Below are 21,992 nucleotides of genomic sequence, written 5' to 3'. Positions count from 1 at the left end.
AGCTGGGCTTCCTAAGTATTCCCTCCTCCACATATGCCACGGTGTGATTCTGTACTCAGTCCCTGACCTCACAGCCAGCCCAGGAACAATTAGAAGTTGGAGGTGCTAGCAAGGGAACATATAATCCCTGACTTCGGCAACTCATCAATTTCTTTGTGTGAGTCTATTTTCCTCAGAAAAAAAAAAAAATAAGTTAAAAGTCACCTGCTCTGTCGCCTGCCACCGCTGCTCAGGTCCGAGTGGTTCACTACACCATGAAGACAGATTCCAGACACCAGGAACTCACGCCTCCAATCCCAGACGCTATGTCCAGCAAAGGCTCCGTGGTTCTGGCCTACAGTGGTGGCCTGGACACCTCCTGCATCCTCGTGTGGCCGAAGGAACAAGGCTATGATGTCACTACCTACCTGGCCAATATTGGCCAGAAGGAAGACTTCGAGGAAGCCAGGAAGAAGGCACTGAAGCTTGGAGCCAAAAAGGTGTTCATTGAGGACTTCAGCAGGGAGTTTGTGGAGGAGTTCATCTGGCCAGCCATCCAGTCCAGCACACTGTATGAGGACCACTACCTCCTGGGTACCTCTCTCACCAAGCCCTGCATTGCCGGCAAAAAAGTGGAAATCATCCAAAGGGAGAGAGCCAAGTATGTGTCCCACAGTGCCACAGGAAAGGGGAACGATCAGGTCCGGTTTGAGCTCATCTGCTACTCGCTGGCCCCCGCAGATAAAGGTCCCGGGAGGGCTCCCTGGAGGATGCCCGAGTTCTACAACTGGTTCAAGGGCCGCAGTGACCTGATGGAATACGCAAAGCAACATGGGATTCCCATCCTGGTCACTCCCAAAAACCTGTGGAGCATGAACAAGAACCTCATTCAGCTACGAGTCTGGAATCCTGGAGAACCCCAAGAACCAAGTGCCTCCAGGTCTCTACACGAAGACCCAGGACCCAGCCAAAGCCCCCAACACCCCTGACATTCTCAAGATCCAATTCAAAAAAGGGGTCCCCGTGAAGGTGACCAACGTCAAGGATGGCACCACCCACCAGACCTCCTCGGAGCTCTTCGTGTACCTGAACGAAGTTGCAGGCAAGCATGGTGTGGGCTTTATTGCCATCGTGGAGAACAAACTTCACTGGACAAAGGCCCGAGGTATCTACCAGACCCCAGCAGGCACCATCCTTTACCATGCTCATTTAGACATCAAGACCTTCACCATAGACTGGGAAGTGCACAAAACCAAACAAGGCCTGGGCTTGAAATTTGCTGAGCTGATATACACCAGTTTCTGACACAGCCCTGAGTGTGAAATTGTCTGCCCCTGCATCGCCAAGTCCCAGGAGCCGGCAGAAGGGAAAGTGCAGGTGCTGGTCCTCAAGGACCAGGTGTACATCCTTGGCTGGGAGTCCCCACTGTCTCTCTACAATGAGGAGCTGGTGAGCATGAACGTGCAGGGTGATTATGAGCTGATTGATGACACCGGGTTCATCAACATCAATTCCCTCAGACTGAAGGAATACCATCGTCTCCAGAGTAAGGTCACTGCTAGATAGACCCCTGTACCATGAGGAGCTGGGGCCTCCTCAATTTGCAGATCTCCCAAGTACAGGCGCTAGTTGTTGTGATAATTTGTAATTGTGCCTTGTCCCCAGCTGGCAACCTAGTGGGGCTGCCAGGCCCCAGCTTTGTTCTGTGGTCCCCCCGAAGCCTGCAAACGTCATCATTGAAGGGAAGGGTGTGGGGAAGCTGCGGTGGGGAGCTATAAAATGACAATTAAAAGAAAAAAAAAGGCTGGCCGCAGTGGCTTACGCCTGTAATCCCAGCACTTTGGGAGGCTGAGGTGGGTGGATCATGAGGTCAGGAGTTTGAGACTGGCCTGACCAACATGGTCTCTACTGTCTCTACTAAAAATGCAAAATACAAAAATTAGCTGGGTATGGTGGTGCACGCCTGTAATCCCAGCTACTCACTCAGGAGGCTGAGACAGAAGAATTGCTTGAATCTGGGAGGCGGAGGTTGCAGTGAGCCGAGATTAAGCCACGGCACTCCAGCCTGGGCAACAGAGCAAGACTCTGTCTCAAAAAAAAAAAAAAAGAAAAGAAAAAAAAATGAAGAGTCTCTTGAAAAAGATTTCCCAAAATAGGCTAGTACTGTGTGATTAAAAAGAAAAATAGTGGGTTAATACAATAAACATTTATGTCAGCATATCTGTGGGTCAGAAATTCAGGAGCTGCTTAAATGGTTGGTTTTGGCTCAGAGATTTTTCAAGAGGCTGTGCTCAAGATGTCAGCCCAGGTTGCCACCATCTGAAAGCTTGAATTGAGCTATAAAATCCATTTCCATGATGGCTCACTCACATGGCTATTGGTGGCAGGCCACAGTTTCTTAATACATGGACCTCTCCATAGGTCAGCTTGAGTGTCTTCATGACAATGTAGCTGGCTTCATCAAACAAGGAGAAAGCCTTATATACCCTTATGTCAAACATTACACACTTTCACCTCAACCATATTCAGTTGATCAGAAGCACGTCACTAAATACAATCCACAGTTAAGAACAAGGAAATCAGAGCCCATCTTTCAAAGGGAAGATTAGCATTGTGTTGACATATTTTAAAAACCACCACAGGGTCCATTCCAGGCTTTTGCTATATTCTGCAATGCCTGCATTACAAACCAGGGCAGCTCCTAAAGATGATCCACTCTTTTTTTTTTAATTTTTTGTCATGACTTTTGACATTATATTATTATTTTTTAATTCCACAGGTTTTGGGGGAACAGGTGGTGCTTGGTTACATAAGTTCTTTAGTGGTGGTTTGTGAGATTTTGCTGCACCCATCACCTGTGCAGTAAACACTGAACCCAAAAGATTATCCACTGTAAACTGAATATAATACTGATCCCATGCATGCCAGTAACAGTGGCCTACACTGAGGGAGAGAGTCAGGAAACAAGGGACAATGCAAGGCACTACGGTTACTTTTAAGGCTTTATAAAGTGATTTAAAATCTGCACTGGCAATTTCAGGACAGTTTGTATAAATAAGTAATAGGATTAAACAGTTGCACCTCTCATGGACAGTTTGACTGCCCACTAGAATTGAGTCTGAAGTGCTTCACAGGATGTGCTAACATTGGACAGTCAACATCCGAATCCCCCACACTTATCTGAGCACGTTCAACTTTACCGTCTTTTTCTCTCTGCTAAGCTGAAATCAATGTATTGATATCTTGGTGGGAGAGTGGAACAAGAGTTGCTAAACTATTCCCTGGATGGAAAACTAAAGAGAGAAGGTGTCTTCTTGTTCCTACGAGTCAGGACATTTAAGTCAAATTCTGCTAAATATTCCTCTATGGAGCAATGGAGGAGACATCAGCCCCAAAATGAATATTCTTCACTGTCCACTGTTTTTGTGGCTTACTCTGCTTGGATGTTACTCCCAGAATGCTGTATTCAGGGAGTAATTTAGAAACCTCTCTCTCTCTCTCTGTCTTGCACACACACTCACTCATGCATACACCACCCTAGCTAATGTATCAGATTTTTAAAAAACACATTGAAACTTTTAGAACACTAGTGTCTCATGTAGAGGTTAATGGACCCATAATATATCCTTGGTTATGCTGAGTGATGCCTTTGTGAGATGTCTAGCATTCCCAGAGTGCAGAAAGTATTTTTTCAAAAGTAATAATGATGTTGATGACGATAATAAAGTGTAGATTATGTTCCAGAAGTTGTATTAGCAGCTTAACATACATTCTCTTATTCATTTCTCACAACACTGAGAGGTGAATAATATTATTGTTATGCCCACTTGACAAATGAAGAAACTGAACCTTGAAATTCAGTGGCTTGCTTGAGGTCAGCCAGCAAATAAGTGGGGAAGTAGGGCTCCCAACCCAAGAAATCTGAGGCCAGATTCCACACTGGTACCTAGCACTGATCTTAGTCAGAATGAGTGCCCCAGGTGATTACTTAGTAGAGGAGCAAATGGATGAAGAAGGGAAAGAAGAGTAAGGTCTTGTTGAGTCTTTCTCTCTAAACAGTATCATGGCCATCAATTATAAGGCTTGATCACTCATTATTTGGACATATATTTTTGTGTCTCAACTAGACTGGCAACTTAACGAATAAATCTTGTCTCATGGGACTACCTATTCCCTCCTGTGTAAATAGAAAATTCTGGATCAATTACCTCTATAATAGAAAAAAATTCATGTGACTCAGAAGTCTCAGAAGATTATATCACCTCTTCATGTTCAATAATTTATTCTTTATTTCTAAATTTCTTAATCTCCCAAATAATAGTACCCACCTCCTAAACATTCATGAGTATAAAACTAAATGAGATAATATACATATTAAAAATAACAATCTATCACATAGTAGGCACTCAGTGTAATTTATCATTGTTAATATTATTATAGTATCCAAGTTGCCATTGGTCCAAAATAAAATATATATGTATATATATACACATATGTGTGTGTGTGTGTGTGTGTGGATATATATATATACACATATATATGTATGTATATTTATACTACTACCCCTGCTATTTGAAATAACTACCATTTATTATGTATTTAATATCTTGCAAGCATTTTAGAAGGTGATTCTTATATATTACTAATTTTAACAATGGGACTCTGAGGCTCAGAGAGGTCTGCCAATTTACCCATGATCATACTGCTAGAATGTGCAAGAGGCAGAATATAAACTTAAATCTGTGTGATTCTAAAGCCAGTGCTATTTCCACTAAAATGAAGAACATAATCTGAACCAGGTTCTCTTTGTCTGCTCCTCTCAAAATGTGAAGTTCAGATTTTCACCACACATACATAGTATTCCAGGTAGGAATTCTGCTTGTCTCTCATTCTACAGGCATGCCCTTACATCCTAACCTGAGATAGAACATTGTTTTCAGAGAAGAAATTCCACCTTTTTCATGAGGCTATTGATATTGCCACGCTGTCATTTCAAAGAAGACGGACTTGGAGAAGGCAGTCACCACAACCCTGCTGGACGTTAGAATTCCTCACTGATGTGAGGAATCTAAAATCAAAACTAGAAAAAGGTAATCTAGTCTCATTGACCTACAGCTGAGAAGATAGAGCAGACTTGCCTCTTAAAAAAGTAGTTACTGACCCAGCATTTCTCAGGACAGTTATGGAAAGGAGAAAGTCCATTCAGGCCACAGCTACCTGTCTTCTGTGGCAGTAAACATCGTTTCTATTGCAACAAAGGGCACCTACTATCACCAACTACTGAGTAATCACGAAGAAAGCAATTCTATTAACAAAGGCCACAATGTCAGTTTCTTACAAGCTAGCCTAAGCATTATGTATAATTAATAACTCCTCCCTTTTCTTAAATCAGATTAATAAAGCAAGTGTGTTTTTAAAATATAACCAACCTTGGGATCTGAATAGGACAGGGGTAGGGGAAGGGTAATGTTTACTAACCACACTGCTTTCAGAGTCTTTGCATTTATGTTTATGCTACTTTTCTACAAAGTGAGTGGAAAATAGACACCCTTATTTGAATACCGATTATATTTACATGGAGTATTCTTAATTTGTTGTCAGTAGTGGAAGGTTATATGCAAGAGAATGTAAGTTATCAATAATTTTTAATCATATGGCCTTCTGAAATCTGCTCATAGATACTTAGTAGCTTTACTTCATTTTCCTGACTCTTCTTATTCTGACAATCAAATCAGAAATATACTAATTATTAGCAATATCAACTATAACAACTAATAACTACTGAGGGCTTACTCTGGCCCAAACACTCACAATCTCACTTACTCATCACAACAACCCTATGAGATAGGTATTATTATTTATTCTATTTTACAGTTGAGAAAACTGAGGCTTAGAGGTTTTAAACCAACTTGCTGAAAAAGTCCTTACTCTTCATCAAAGGTGGAGTAAATACTTAATACCAGGTATGTCAGTCATTAGTCTCTGCCCTTAACTACCACACTAGAGTACTTCCTTATAAAGAAAGGAGAAGCCCAGAATGGTAAAAAAAAAATGTTGCATTCTAAACATGTCTGCTTTGGTCAGAGTATTTCCTAAAAAGCATTCCAACTCCCATTTCCATTTTCTTGGTGGCCTAGTCCAACCCAAGAACTTTCCTTGGTCTACAAGACAAGAACAAGCAACTGCAGTAAGAATTCATTTATGCCATCTATCTATTCCATGAATACTTACTGAAGACCTAGTCTACATCCAAACCTGTACACTAAACACTGAAGAAACGTTGCCTCAAGAAATAGAGTCTACCCATTTAGTGCACAAACTACACGTAGAAGCACATAGCTGGACACCTGGCTCAGAATGACCCAAGGGAAGTGTCATCACAGCTGAGACCTGAGGATGATGAGGGTATTTTCCAAGGCAATGTGTATTTATATGAGCTGTGGCCTCAGTATGTCCTCTTCTTCCTCCAGAATATTGAGACTGGTCCTCTTTGTGGATTTTGCAAAATTAAAATAACAATTCCAACCACCTATCAGTTAAGTAAAAAGAAATGTAATATTTTGTATCAAAAGGAAATGTAACAGGACCATAATATTATGATGCAGGAAGTGAAGATAGATGCACAACTTTCAGTGACCTTAGCAGACTATCAGCATTTCACTGAGCCATTCTCTTTCTTGTCATTGCTGCATAAATATGTATATAAAAGCATATATAAATACACAAGTAACTGAGGGTCAAACACTCAGCCCTTCAGAGCATAGAAAGGAAAGAAGGTCACAGGCCGATATTCTTATGGTAAGGTGACAGAGCCCCTCAATCCTGTGATTGTAGCATGTTCTTTTATTTGAGTAACGTGTACAGTTGTTGGAGAATTATATAGCTGTCACTCAAAATGGTGTAATATACTCATTGGTCAACCCAAGCATTAAGTACATTTGCTCCTTCAGTTGCTGTCAAGCCCAGAGGGAGTGCTGAAGTCAGCTACGGCCCTGGCTGGAAGGCCTCAGGGAAATAGAGAATTAGGTGCTTTCCTTGCAACAAGAATTGGCACTCAATTCCTCCTTGTACCTCTGGTAGAATTCGGCTGTGAATCCGTCAGGTCCTGGACTCTTTTTGGTTGGTAAACTATTGATTATTGCCACAATTTCAGAGCCTGTTATTGGTCTATTCAGAGATTCAACTTCTTTCTGGTTTAGTCTTGGGAGGGTGTATTTGTCGAGGAATTTATCCATTTCTTCTAGATTTTCTAGTTTATTTGAGTAGAGGTGTTTGTAGTATTCTCTGATGGTAGATTGTATTTCTGTGGGATCGGTGGTGATATCCCCTTTATCATTTTTTAGTGCGTCTATTTGATTCTTCTCTCTTTTCTTCTTTATTAGTCTTGCTAGTGGTCTATCAATTTTGTTGATCTTTTCAAAAAACCAGCTCCTGGATTCATTAATTTTTTGAAGGGGTTTTTGTGTCTCTATTTCCTTCAGTTCTGCTCTGATTTTAGTTATTTCTTGCCTTCTGCTAGCTTTTGAATGTGTTTGCTCTTGCTTTTCTAGTTCTTTTCATTGTGATGTTAGGGTGTCAGTTTTGGATCTTCCCTGTTTTTCTCTTGTGGGCATTTAGTGCTATAAATTTCCCTCTACACACTGCTTTGAATGTGTCCCAGAGATTCTGGTATGTTGTGTCTTTGTTTTCACTGGTTTCAAAGAACATCTTTATTTCTGCCTTCATTTCGTTATGTACCCAGTAGTCATTCAGGAGCAGGTTGTTCACTTTCCATGTAGTTGAGCAGTTTTGAGTGAGTTTCTTAATCCTGAGTTCTAGTTTGATTGCACTGTGGTCTGAGAGACAGTTTGTTATAATTTCTGTTCTTTTACATTTGAGGAGAGCTCTGTCTGAGGAGAGCTGTACTTCCAACTATGTGGTCAAATAGGTGTGGTGTGGTGCTGAAAAAAATGTATATTCTGTTGATTTGGGGTGGAGAGTTCTGTAGATGTCTATTAGGTCAGCTTGGTGCAGAGCTGAGTTCAATTCCTGGGTATCCTTGTTAACTTTCTGTCTCGTTGATCTGTCTAATGTTGACAGTGGGGTGTTAAAATCTCCCATTATTATTCTGTGGGAGTCTAAGTCTCTTTGTAGGTCACTCAGGACTTGCTTTATGAATCTGGGTGCTCCTGTATTGGGTGCATATATATTTAGGATAGTTAGCTCTTCTTGTTGAATTGATCCCTTTACCATTATGTAATGGCCTTCTTTGTCTCTTTTGATCTTTGTTGGTTTAAAGTCTATTTTATCAGAGACTAGGATTGCAACCCCTACCTTTTTTTGTTTTCCATTTGCTTGATAGATCTTCCTCCATCCCTTTATTTTGAGTCTATGTGTGTCTCTGCACATGAGATGGGTTTCCTGAATACAGCACACTGATGGGTCTTGACTCCTTATCCAATTTGCCAGTCTGTGTCTTTTAATTGGAGCATTTAGCCCATTTACATTTAAAGTTAATATTGTTATGTGTGAATTTGATCCTGTCATTATGATGTTAGCTGGTTATTTTGCTCATTAGTTGATGTAGTTTCTTCCTAGCCTCGATGGTCTTTACAATTTGGCATGTTTTTGCAGTGGCTGGTACCAGTTGTTCCTTTTCATGTTTACTGCTTCCTTCAGGAGCTCTTTTAGGGCAGGCCTGGTGGTGACAAAATCTCTCAGCATTTGCTTGTCTGTAAAGTATTTTATTTCTCCTTCACTTATGAAGCTTAGTTTGGCTGGATATGAAATTCTGGGTTGAAAATTCTTTTCTTTAAGAATGTTGAATATTGGCCCCCACTCTCTTCTGGCTTGTAGAGCTTCTACCAAGAGATCAGCTGTTAGTCTGATGGGCTTCCCTTTGTGGGTAACCCGACCTTTCTCTCTGGCCGCCCTTAACATTTTTTCCTTCATTTCAACTTTGGTGAATCTGACAATTATGTGCCTTGGGGTTACTCTTCTCGAGGAGTATCTTTGTGGCATTCTCTGTATTTCCTGAATATGAATGTTGGCCTGCCTTGCTAGACTGGGGAAGTTCTCCTGGATAATATCTTGCAGAGTGTTTTCTAACTTGGTTCCATTCTCCCCGTCACTTTCAGGTACACCAATCAGACGTAGGTTTGGTCTTTTCACATAGTCCCATATTTCTTGGAGGCTTTGTTCGTTTCTTTTTATTCTTTTTTCTCTAAACTTCCCTTCTCGCTTCATTTCATTCATTTCATCTTCTATCACTGATACTCTTTCTTCCAGTTGATCTCATCGACTACTGAGGCTTCTGTATTCTTCACGTAGTTCTTGAAACTTGGCTTTCAGCTCCATCAGCTCCTTTAAGCACTTCTCTGCATTGGTCATTTTCCTTCTAAAACTATTCTAATCAATAGAAAAAGAGGGAATCCTCCCTAACACATTTTATGAGGCCGGCATCATCCTGATACCAAAGCCTGGCAGAGACACAACCAAAAAAGAGAATTTCAGACCAATATCCTTGATGAACATTGATGCAAAAGTCCTCAATAAAATACTGGCAAACCGAATCCAGCAGCACATCAAAAAGCTTATCCACCATGATCAAGTGGGCTTCATCCCTGGGATGCAAGGCTGGTTCAACATACACAAATCAATAAATGTAATCTAGCATATAAACAGAACCAAAGACAAAAACCACATGATTATCTCAATAGATGCAGAAAAGGCCTTTGACGAAATTCAACAACCCTTCATGCTAAAAACTCTCAATAAATTAGGTATTGATGGGACGTATATCAAAATAATAAGAGCTAGCTATGACAAACCCACAGCCAATATCATACTGAATGGGCAAAAACTGGAAGCATTCCCTTTGAAAACTGGCACAAGACAGGGATGCCCGCTCTCACCACTCCTATTCAACATAGTGTTGGAAGTTCTGGCCAGGGCAATCAGGCAGGAGAAGGAAATAAAGGGTATTCAATTAGGAAAAGAGGAAGTCAAATTGTCCCTGTTTGCAGATGACATGATTGTATATCTAGAAAACCGCATTGTCTCAGCCCCAAATCTCCTTAAGCTGATAAGCAACTTCAGCAAATTCTCAGGATACAAAATCAATGTACAAAAACCACAAGCATTCTTGTACACCAATAGCAGACAAACAGAGAGCCAAATCATCAGTGAACTCCCATTCACAATTGCTTCAAAGAGAATAAAATACCTAGGAATCCAACTTACAAGCGACGTGAAGGACCTCTTCAAGGAGAAATACAAACCACTGCTCAATAAAATAAAAGAGGATACAAACAAACGGAAGAACATTCCATGCTCATGGGTTGGAAGAATCAATATCGTGAAAAGGGCCATACTGCCCAAGGTAATTTATAGATTCAATGCCATCCCCATCAAGCTACCAATGACTTTCTTCACTGAATTGGAAAAAACTACTTTAAAGTTCATATGGAACCAAAAAAGTGCCCGCATTGCCAAGTCAATCCTAAGCCAAAAGAACAAAGCTGAAGGCATCATGCTACCTGACTTCTAACTATACTACAAGGCTACAGTAACCAAAACAGCATGATACTGGTACCAAAACAGAGACATAGATCAGTGGAACAGAACAGAGCCCTCAGAAATAATGCCACATATCTACAACTATCTGATCTTTGACAAACCTGACAAAAACAAGCAATGGGATAAGGATTCCCTGTTTAATAAATGGTGCTGGGAAAACTGGCTAGCCATATGTAGAAAGCTGAAACTGGATCCATTCCTTACACCTTATACAAAAATTAATTCAAGATGAATTAAAGACTTACATGTTAGACCTCAAACCATAAAAATCCTAGAAGAAAACCTAGGCAATACCATTCAGGACATAGGCATGGGCAAGGACTTCATGTCTAAAACACCAAAAGCAATGGCAACAAAAGCCAAAATTGACAAATGGGATCTAATTAAACTAAAGAGCTTCTGCACAGCAAAAGAAACTACCATCAGAGTGAACAGACAACATACAAAATGGGAGAAAATTTTTGCAACCTACTCATCTGACAAAGGGCTAATATCCAGAATCTACAATGAACTCAAACAAATTTACAAGAAAAAGAACAAACAACCCCATCAAAAAGTGGGCAAAGGACATGAACAGACACTTCTCAAAAGAAGACATTTATGCAGCCAAAAAACACATGAAAAAATGCTCATCATCACTGGCCATCAGAGGAATGCAAATCAAAACCACAATGAGATACCATCTCACACCAGTTAGAATGGCCATCATTAAAAAATCAGGAAACAACAGGTGCTGGAGAGGATGTGGAGAAATAGGAACACTTTTACACTGTTGGTGGGACTGTAAACTAGTTCAACCATTGTGGAAGTCAGTGTGGCGATTCCTCAGAGATCTAGAACTAGAAATACCATTTGACCCAGCCATCCCATTACTGGGTATATACCCAAAGGGCTATAAATCATGCTGCTATAAAGACACATGCACACGTATGTTTATTGTGGCAATATTCACAATAGCAAAGACTTGGAACCAACCCAAATGTCCAACAATGATAGACTGGATTAAGAAAACGTGGCACATATACACCATGGAATACTATGTAGCCATAAAAAATGATGAGTTCATGTCCTTTGTAGGGACATGGATGAAACTGGAAACCATCATTCTCAGTAAACTATTGCAAGGACAAAAAACCGAACACCACATGTTCTCACTAATAGGTGGGAATTGAACAATGAGAACACATGGACACAGGAAGGGGAACAACACACTCCGGGGACTGTTGTGGGGTCGGGGGAGTGGGGAGGGACAGCATTAGGAGATATACCTAATGCTAAAAGATGAGTTAATGGGTGCAGCACACCAACATGGCACATGGATACATATGTAACAAACCTGCACATTGTGCACATGTACCCTAAAACTTAAAGTATAATAATAATAATAATAATAAATATTGGAAATTCCCGAAATGCTTCCAACACATGGATGTCAATAAATAAAGTAGGATGTTCACACACACACACACACACAAAAGAATTAGCACTCAAATCATCCCTGGTGAGAATGATGGTTTCCAGTTTCATCCATGTCCCTACAAAGACATGAACTCATCATTTTTTTGGCTACGTAGTATTCCATGGTGTATATGTGCCACGTTTTCTTAATCCAGTCTATCGTTGTTGGACATTTGGGTTGGTTCCAAGTCTTTGCCATTAGGATTAATGAGAACAATGTGTCTGTGCTCTTTAGCTGAAACATTGGTTTATTTCTGTTTCAATTGACACCCGAGATTATTTTTTTTTGCTTACAAAGATTTTCTTATTAGGGAAAATAAGTGGTAGATTTGCCGTCCTAGAGCCTGCTGAATGACAAATGCCACACTTATGTGTGTACATAGGATAAGACAGTAAGCTTTGTAAATGTTTCCTAGCAGGATACATATTCCAGGCAAAGGGAAGAGCATATGCAAAGAAAACATAGTATGTTCCTAACTTCAAGCAATATTTTTGTCTGTCATAAAAGTCCTGGTGAAGAATGTGAAAAACGTTTAGAGGACCAAACAGGAGCCAGTGCACAGCTCATGTCAAGAATTTTGGCTTAAGTTAGCTGGTCTAATTAGATCATGCTATTTAGAGTGTAGTGAGAAGTTTCCTAAAGAGAAGGTGCTAGCCCACTATCTGAGAACTTGAATGAGTTGCTAGAAGATGCTTGACCTCAGGTTTCCATAGGTTCTGTCTTCATTGGCATTGAGGAGGAATCCTGAAAGGTGCTGAGTTACCAACTATGGTGCATAAATGGTTTATGCTGCCTTAATAAGATTACAAGGAAGGGATCTTCAGTGGTAGACTGCATGATCATTTCCTCTCCATCCTGCAAGAGGATGATATATCCTCAACCACAGCTGTGTCTCTTGCAGTATCCCTGCCCTGAAAGGAGTATACATCCTGTAAAGGACAATTTTAAATCTCAGGACCTCCCAAACTTCTTATGCAAAAGGATGCTTAAACCCAGAGGAAGCTGAGTCATTGCAACACCCTCTTCCAAAGAAATAGCTGTTACTAACGCTGTGCATCAGCAAGATCCTCATGAAAAGGTAAAAGCCTCAGGCATCTGCAAAGGGCCGCCCCCACAGATCATTCACAAGTAAATAAATTGCTGGCTTCCCATAAACAAGGACATGCCAATTGTAACTTTAGGTCTACGATCTAAATCTAGCTCCTAAAACCCACACTGATAATGTTCATTACAAGCTTATTTTCCCAAGTGCAGAACAAAGTCAAGACTCATTTCTTCAACCTACCCAGAGATGTCTGCATAGTTGACTCTTTTTTACTCCTTTTTTCTTTTCAGAAATTTACCTTATCTCATGGAAAATGTAGATTTACTGGGCACTGACCAAAGTCTCACAGGAATGTAACTATTCACCTTACTGCCCACCTGCCCCTCTTCCTACATGCCTTCCACACCTTTAAGTAAATGTATAAATACTAAGCTTCCTGAAAACCTCTTTGGAAAAATAGCCACAGTTATGTCTGTGGCACGTATTTTCCTCAGATGCTTTCTAAAGCTGGCTTAGTAAACCTCCATAATTGAGACATGCCTCAGTCACTCATTTCGGTTATCAATCCCCACTGCGTTGATGTTGGATTTGGCCTTGAGATGTGCTTTGACCAGAAGAATGTGAGTGAACTTGACATACACATCAGAGCAAAAGTATTAGGAGGCATCACTTGTTTCTGCCAATCCTCTTGTTCTTCTGTCCTCTACCATAAGAACTGCATGTCCCAAATTGGGTCTGCTCCTTGAGCCTGTGTCCTGCCATGCAGCAATGAGGAATTGCAGAGCACAGCCACAGCAGTTGACTCACAGTCCCAACACATAATGTAAGCCAGAAATACACTGTTATTCTAAGTCACCAAGACAGTGTGGTTATTTGTTACTGCAGCAAATCTGCATAACATATCTTCTAAGACAGCTCTTTAGATTTCATTGCCAGCCAAACAGAAAAATAACGAGCAAATCAAAACAAACAAAAACCTCTGGGTGGGATAGCTATATATGCCTACGGCTGAGCTTTCATACCATGTGTCACTTCCTATGATTTTTTAATGGTTGTCTGGAGGGCTATGACAAGAATGTTTGTGTAGTCATTTCTAATCTCAACAGGGAAAATTGGCATAACCAATTATTAATGTCTGCCACGAGCATGAAATTGAGAGATGGTGACACAGATGACCCGTTTGCTGGTCTAAAGCCAACTTCCCCCACCCTTCTAGCCTTTCAAAGAAAGAAATATTGTGTTTTCCCCTGTATCCATCGTCTTTCCTGGATTCTTCTAAAGATTCGTTCTCTCTCACAGGACTCTCATACCTCTGGTTTCAGCAGCAGAGAGTGTGATGGCAAATGAGGCTGGACTTTTTCTACCACTGATAACAAAGGATCAGCATAAATACTTGTTTTTTTCTCCTTGGATGACCTGTCCATGTGCTTCCCCATCTGATCATTCCTTCCTATGCTTCTGGAAAGAAGTGGTCAGTTTTACTGATCCTCTAACCAGTCTTACACAAAATATATACAGCTCTTCACATGGCTGAAATGAGTATGGGTATTTTCACAGAACCCCAACCCTCCAATCCTACTAGCTTGCTCGAGGTTAGGCTGGAACAGGGGCATACTTCATGTGGTAATCAGGCACCTGGCATATGCCACATTCCTTCTCACAAAGACCTACCCTCCAACAACCTCGCTTACATTGTAAGAGCGCCACCTAGAGTTCACTGTAACAAATTTGGTTCCCCAAGCCTCCCTATTAGCTTGCTATGAAAGGGGCCACATTACAGAAGAGAAAGAGGACAGAAGAGAAGCAATTTTTGCTATACATTTCTATGTGCTAGGGTGCTATTCTAGGAGGCTAAATGCTTCACTTACCAATATAAGGTAATTATTATCCCCATTTCACAGATGACAGTAGTTTGCTCAACAAACAGAGCCAAGATTCAAAACCAGGACTTGCTGACATCAATGTGGATGTTTCTTCTATTATTCAACACTTCCAGTTCTTAATTTCATTCAGCACTCCTAGATTTCAGGACGTTCTATGACTCCCCCACAGAATATGTCAACCTCAGTGGAGAAAATTTGTCTATGTATGTAAAACCTAAATGCATTTATTTACACATTTCCTATTGCTACTTTTCCATGCCTTTTTCTCCTATGCCAGATATGTACTAAGCATCTGTTGAATAAATAAATGACTAAATGAATGAAATGGTTTTTTTCCTTGACTTTTTTCAAACCCTTTTCAAAATTCACATACCCAGAATAGCTACACCCACATCTGACTACTCTGTTACTTTATATTCCCACCTTGTGAAAGGTCCCCCCTGTTATGTCCCCACTATCCTATAAAGGAACCTCATATTACCACAATCCATACATTTCTAAGAATGAAGTGATTAAAATTACTTAGGACACTTCTTATGCAAATGAAAGCCTACACAAAACCACTTTCCTTCCATAAAGAAGTCACGTAATTATCTGAATCAATTATCTGAATCATCACTTATTTATCTGCTTTATTGAATTTATTTATTAATTTCCTAATACTAGCTTATACTAACTAATGTATGGGTATCTATCTGTCTCTATCTATCATCTATCTATCTATCTATCTATCTATCTATCTATCTATCTATCTATCATCTATCATCTATCTATCTATCTGTCTATCTATCTAAACACACACACATTAATGTGAATTTTTCAGTGACATACAGTTAAACATCTGAAGTATTTTTTCTGGTACTATGTGCACTGTCTCAGTAAGAGTGTGAGCTCTACGAGGGCAAGTACTAATTTTAAAATTGTGTTATAATCTTCTAATTCCAACTGTAATTTCTTCAGCTATCTCATTAAATGTTTATGACTGACCAATGATTCCTCCTTTCTTCTAGCTATTCTCTAGCAATTCCTTTGAAAGAAATACTAATGAGAAATTAAATGTTAAAAAGGGGCAAAAGAATGAGGAGTGGATTTTCCCAGAAGGTAATTATGAGTGCCTACCATGTTCGGGAATCACTTGGGGTGATGGGAAGACATAGTCTCTGGCCTCAAGGATATTATCTCCTGGGATAAACAGACAATTACAGCACAGTATTCTGGGTCAGCAGAGGCCCAAAGGTATCCTACACTTAGACGAAAGGCAAAAATGACTGACTGCTGAGGTCTCTAATTACTGAGATTCCTCCTGAAGTGATGGTAAATGCTATAATGCAATTATAATAAATATAATGCAATTACAAGAAATGTCTGTTGAATTGAATTAAATCAAATTGATGCCTCGCTCTCCAGAAGCTCAAATATACACCATGAAAAATGGAAATGCCATTATTTAAAAAGAAATTCAAGGCCTCTTAGTAAGTTATCCATGGAGATATTTCAGAAGATTTTTAACCCATTAAGAGTCCTTAAGAAATTCTATAAGCTTCTGCCCTACTCAAGTGGCCCTCTCATCTGATGAATGGACCCTTATAGAAGCTTCTTTAGAATATTCTCAGACATTTGAGGTAAGGTCCTGGCAAAACGAGAATGATTTTTCTGCCACTGAATAACTTAAGGATGATAATGACAACTAAATGTGATTGATAGCAGCCACAATTTGTGCTAAATTATTTCATATAAAAATACGGCCCCCGGCAAAGCATATCTTTGAATGCTATTTTCTCAGAATTTGGTACATCTTTTGCCTCTTTTCTCCCTTCTAAATAAGTTCTTTGACAACAAGGTTGTGTCTTTCTTGCTGATAATGGGATGAATGAGCATATGATAATTGAATGCATGAAAATTAATAGATGGCTCCTCATAATGATCTTATGGCGTTTATAAACTGGTACATCTCACCGGCACTCTCCACATTGAGCAAATGTATTTTCTTCTGAATTTTCACTTTCTGCTTTATTGCTTTCTTTTTTTCATCAGACAATGAAAGCATGCTTTTATAGAAGTATTAGAAAATAAAAATAAGCAACGTTTTTAAAACCAAAGATTTCACCACCTAGCATTAACCAATATTAACATTTTGTTTGTGTCTTTTCCAAGGTTTTCCTATACAAATATACACTTTTTAAACAAAAATATTTTTTCTGATATATACAATATTTTGTAATCTACATATTTATAAATAGTAAATAAACATATTTTATGTCATAAGTATCCGTGTGCATCCTCATCTTTAGTAGTTACAAAATAATCCATTGTGTATATCTCAACATTTATTGAACCTATGCTTATTATCAGGCAGCTGGGTTCTTTCCACATTTTTGCTATTTTAAACAACATTATAATAAATGTCTTTCTATATACAACTTCTTGTACTTATTTGAGGGTTTTCTTTAAAAACAAGTAGAATTGCTGGGCCAAAGGGCAAATCCCATTTTAAAGGCTCCTGTTGCTTATGACTGAATTTCATACTATAACTGCTTTATACCACCACTGTGTCAATCCTAGGTGTTATCATTTTATAAGCTTAGATGACATATAAAAAAATTAACATGTTTATTTATTTCCTACATTTGGTGAACATTATAGTGATTCCATAAACCTTGTTTATGTGTATGAAAGCAGAATGTGTAATGATTTTGAAGCTGGTTTCTCAAGCCAGATTACTTGATCTCCTACTTTAATTATATGATATAATTAAAGTATCAATCTCTTAGAGTTGTTCGCAGAATTAAGTGATTTGACCCATAAAGCGGACACAGAACAGTACCTGGCACAGGTAAGCATTCAATAAATGCTACTTGTTCTCTTGTTTCTAGGAACACAACTAAATTAATTTTTCAGCCTTTCTTGCAATTAGATACATCTATGAGACTAAACTGTAAGATAAATTGATGTGTGTCATTTACTGGTCTGGCTCATAAATACCTTCAAGACACAATTCTCATTCATTTCCTTGTCAACCAGCAGAATAGAGATCACCCAAAGGACCTAGAGCAGGTGGAATCACAAGATAGAAGGAGCCTGGATGTATAAATGACGGTGGAAGAGAGCTCCACTGCCACCAACCACATGCAACCATCATTCACCAATGAGAAATAAATGTATATTGCTTTGCATTTTACATGTTTTGTTGCTCTTGTCATAGCACTTAGCCTTTCTTGACTAATAGAGTTGCCTGTTGTTATTCCTTTATCACATATTATCTGTTTTTTAAAAAGAGAGAATTTTATTTCAAAATATGAAGAATGGAGAGGTGAAAAAAGTTCAGGACTTGAAATCCATCATAGAAAATCTACAGCTTGATAATATATGAGTCCATGGGTCATTTATCTATGTAGAAGGTATATTATCCCACATATTTGTTTCTTTATATTCCGCATTCTGGCTTCAGGCTACAGAGGTTAATTTCAATACAGCTAAATGTATTTATTCAGCTTACAGACACAGATTCCTCATATTCCCTCTTAAACTGACCAGTGAACACTGTTTTCTTACATTTACTAAATCACTTAGGCCATAAATACCAAAGTACCAGCTGAGAAAATCCAGGAGGAAACATTCTTTGGGAAAAAGAGAACTATTCAAAAGAAATGCTATTGCATAAAAGAAAAAGTTCCCCATAATGGTTCTGCAGTTCTGAAATGTCTACAGGAAAGTCATACCAAACAGGAATATATTTCCCAAGTTTTCCCCTTGAGGATCCTAGACATGAAAGAAAAATGCTCAGTTTGAAGCATTGTTCATTTTGCAAAAAATATTATTTGTTACCAAAGGAAGGGAAAAGTAGGATACCAAAAATGATTTTATATGTGTGTGTGAATATATATATATATATGAAATTTTATGAGCTTTCAAGCAAAAATTTATTCAAATATAAACCATGAAACACTTTCCACATGGTTTACTTTCTAAGGTTAGAACTTCCAACTGAAACTAGCTGGAATATTTTTAGACTGTTTTGAGTCTCCAGGGACCATAAGATATTAAATAACACTATCAAATGAATCTTTCTAAATATAGAGTTAAATGGCTCTCCCCTTACATTTGCATCATGCTCCACATAAGTTTTCTGTGTAGGAAGGTATTATCAGTCCCATCCCACAGGAGGGGATACTGTAATTCAGAGAGATTAAAGGGTCTGTCCAAGGTTATCTGGATAGTGCTGCAAGGCAATCCAAGTAATCATCCACTAAGTAATCTGCAGACTTCAGTTTTCACATATGAATTTTCCGAAAATGTTCAAAGTGACAACTACAATCAAGTTAATCAATGTAACAGTTACGGATGTGTCTATGAGATAAAAAGGTAACCAATAGGATGCATTTGACCTAATCCCAGCTTGCATCATAGAAAAGAACAACTAAATAACCTGTGGGCAGTAGGTTAAACCCTAATTCGATAATTCCAGTGCAAATGCCAGAAATGTAAATTGTTTATCATTCCCCACCCTAAAAGCATACTTGTTTCAGGAAACAGTAAATAAAACAAATGTCTAGGCTAATAAAGTGATTTGAAACTTTTAGTGGTATGATTTAACCACTATATGTGTTCCTGAGAAACAGCTATATAACAAATATTTATATACATATTTAAATACCATTTCCCACGTATTTTCATTATTCTATTTGAAGTATAATTCTTTAGAAAGAGAAGAGTGGCTAAGAGACCTTTTTATAAAATCACACAAATGTAACAAAATTGTAAATAATCATGCATTTAACAGAAAATTATGCTTTCTTGAAAATGTATTAAGAACAGTCCAAAGAAAATACAAAGTAGGAATTCAGAGTAAGAACTAAAAGACATTTCAACCTGTTTCACTGTATAATTTTTATGCTCAATTGAACAAACACAACAAAAAACCACAAAAGAGATAGAAATGCCTTTCTGTCCTACATCGGTTTGGCAAATGTTCTTAGAACATTCTCTATCAGTAAGCATGCCAGCAGAAAACAGACTTCACCCAAGAAGACTCAAATGAAGACACTTTAATAGAAGTGCTATTTATGAAGGTATAGTCAGGGTTAACAAAATGAACAGGGAATGATAAAACTAGGTAAATCTTTATTTTCATATAAAAAAAAAGAAAAGGAAAAGGAGAGCAAAACATCAAAATAGTAAAGTCCATTTTATGTATTACAATTAGCACCTCAATTTTGTTTTGATATTTTGGCAGGTAAGGTTAAAGAAGGCTATGAAAGCTATGTTTGGTTACATCATCTTTCTCAGTGTCATCATCACCATCAGCATCTTCCTCATCATTATTCTCTTAAAAATATTTCCTATTCATTGAGTGCCAAGGGCCTGGTGAAATCATATCGTATATATAGCCTTTTAAAATTGGCTTCTTTCACTTGGTAATATACAATTAAGGTTTATAGAATTGCTTGAATGTCTTGCCAACAATAAATATTCAACTAAAGTTAACCATCATTACTATTATTATCAGCATTATTATTTTATAAATGTTCCATTTCCCTAGGGGATCAAAAAGAAGATCATACATTTTTCAAGAATCATGAAGGTCTTTGCTAGTTCCTTCTGTCATATTTACTTCCTCAGCACCTTTTACTTCCAAGTTTCTTGTTTTTTTGTTTGTTTGTTTTTTGAGATGAAGTCCGTCTTGCTCTGTTGCCTAGGCAGGAATGCAGTGGCACAATCTCAGCTCACTGTAACATTTGCCTCCCCTATCTCAAGCAATTCTCCTGCCTCAGCCTTTCGAGTAGCTGGGACTACAGGCACACACTACCCTGCCGAGATAATTTTTTGTATTTTTAGTAGTGACGGGGTTGCAGTAGGTTGGCCAGGCTGGTCTTGAACTCCCGACTTCAAGTGATCCACCCACCTTAGCCTCTCAAAGTGCTGGGATTATAGGCCTGAGCCACCACGCCCAGCCCCAACTTTTTTGTAACGTGCATTTCACTGGTAATATGCTTGCCCAGTCCTCTACTTCCCTCGAAGCTGACAGCTTTGTGAGGACACAGACCACTTGTACTCCCTGTCTGCTACTCTATTCCAAGTACTTAGCAAAGTGCCTGGCGGGTGGCAGGTGCCCCTCGAACATCTACAAAGTGATGAACGTTTGGCATGGTGACCTGAATTGAAGGTACAGAAAGATGCAGTGACACAGCCTTGGCGGAATGAACAGGAGGGAAAGGCTATTATGAGACCATATTCCCTGGTGTAGAATAATGGTGAAGACTCAATACAGTTCCACAGCACACAGACCCAGGGACTCAAGTACTTTCTACAGGGAGTCTCTTCATTTACATTATGTCCCAATTTCAACTCATAGGAAGTAAAATTTCTACATAGCAGGGAAGGTCTTAAATGAATTTAGATAATATATTTAAATGTTACTCAAATATGTAAAATTTAATATCTAACCGTTAACTTTGAAAATTGCTGTTACTTACTGAAGTCCAATTCAGATCAGAGTTAATTTCACCCTAATTTTCTTTTACATGCAAAATAAATTTTGCCTATCCACAGTTCTACCTAGAATAAAATCGGCACTGCAGTATATGAGTCTTCCTCAGGATTTACTCCACATAAAAGAAAACAGAATTGTTATTTTTAAAATTTATATTTCTTCTCTGACTCATTTCCAAAGTATTCAAAGCATCTCTTTTTGTTCTGGCACATTTTTCTCTTTATGTTATTTTTATTTTAAACTAATGGTTATGATACTTCATTGACGTCACTATAGCAAAAAGATTAAGAGAAAGCTTTCTTCTAACTAAAATGTTTATTTAACCCACTACAGAATTCTTTTTTTTTCTCATAGTTTTTTTTTTTTTTTAATTATACTTTAGGTTTTAGGGTACATGTGCACAATGTGCAGGTTTGTTACATATGTATCCATGTGCCATGTTGATTTCCTGCACCCATTAACTCGTCATTTAGCATTAGGTATATCTCCTAATGCTGTCCCTCCCCCCTCCCCCAACCCCACAACAACCCACTACAGAATTCTTAAAGCTAGATATTAATATGTCCTGTAATTAAGAAA

The 21,992-nt window shown here is 38.7% G+C and overlaps 1 pseudogene; it reads left to right on the top strand.

The window, feature by feature from the left end:
* The first annotated feature begins 222 nt into the window (after positions 1-222).
* LOC129485700 (argininosuccinate synthase-like) lies at positions 223-1,587 on the top strand (annotated as a pseudogene).
* The last annotated feature ends 20,405 nt before the right edge of the window (positions 1,588-21,992 follow it).

The sequence above is a fragment of the Symphalangus syndactylus genome, chromosome 7 (assembly GCF_028878055.3).
Source record: "Symphalangus syndactylus isolate Jambi chromosome 7, NHGRI_mSymSyn1-v2.1_pri, whole genome shotgun sequence".
In the NCBI taxonomy this organism is placed as follows: Eukaryota; Metazoa; Chordata; class Mammalia; order Primates; family Hylobatidae; genus Symphalangus; species Symphalangus syndactylus.
This window is presented reverse-complemented; position numbering and strand designations above follow the sequence as displayed.